Consider the following 972-nt stretch of genomic DNA (forward strand, 5'->3'; position numbering starts at 1 on the left):
GAAGCAAATTATACTGTATAATTTCAAGGCCTACTGTGAAACGATGGTAATTAAGACAGAATATCAGCATGAGAAAAGTTATGTAGATCAATGGAATAGAATAGAGAGTCCAGAAAGATATCCACACATATGTGGTCACTTGATTTAGTTTATTTATTTATTTATTTATTTATTTATTTATTTATTTATTTATTTAAAGGCAAGGCAACCCTTGGTTGACCTCACAGATTGCAAAGACCTTGTTAGCTTACAATCCCTTTTTTTTTTTTTTTTTATCACGCCTACAGCACCTGGTCTTCCTACGTGGTCTCCCATCCAAGAACTAACCAGTCCTGACCCTGCTTAGCTTCCGAGATCAGATGGGATTGGGCTTGTTCAGGGTAGCATGGCTGTAGACTATAGTCGTTTGATTTTTGACAAAGGCATCAAGATGAGAAAAACAGTGTTTTCAACAATGTCACTTGAAAAACTGGATATCTGTATGATCTTAACTATGACCCTTACTACCAAATACGAAATTAACTCTAAATGGATTTAGACTTAAATGTAAGAGCTAAAATTATAACACCTGCATGAGAAAACACAGAACAAAATCTTGGAGACTTTAGGTTGAGAAAAGATTTCTTAAATGTGACATAACATGCATTTAATAAAAATTGATAAATTGAACTCCATCAAAATTAAACACTTTTGCTCTTTGAAAGGGACCATTATGAAAATGAAAAGGCAAGCCATAGACTGGGAGAAAATACTTGCAAAACATTTCTGATGAAGGGCTTTTACACAAAATTTATAAAGAATTCTTACAACTTAGGAATAAGCAAGCTAATTTTTTAAATGGGCAAAAGATTTGAATAAACACTTCTTCAGAGAAGATATATAAATATAAAATAATATAAAGTGATAACCACAAATGCGTAATTCATGTATACATAATGCAAAGGATCAGAAGTGAATCAGAAGATGACTTTG

At 32.3% G+C, this 972-nt stretch overlaps 1 pseudogene; it reads right to left on the reverse strand.

The window, feature by feature from the left end:
* Positions 1 to 278: 278 nt before the first annotated feature.
* On the reverse strand, positions 279 to 397 carry LOC120615349 (uncharacterized; annotated as a pseudogene).
* Between the last annotated feature and the right edge of the window lie 575 nt (positions 398 to 972).

The sequence above is a fragment of the Pteropus medius genome, unplaced genomic scaffold, assembly GCF_902729225.1.
Source record: "Pteropus medius unplaced genomic scaffold, Ma_sr-lr_union100, whole genome shotgun sequence".
NCBI lineage: Eukaryota > Metazoa > Chordata > Mammalia > Chiroptera > Pteropodidae > Pteropus > Pteropus medius.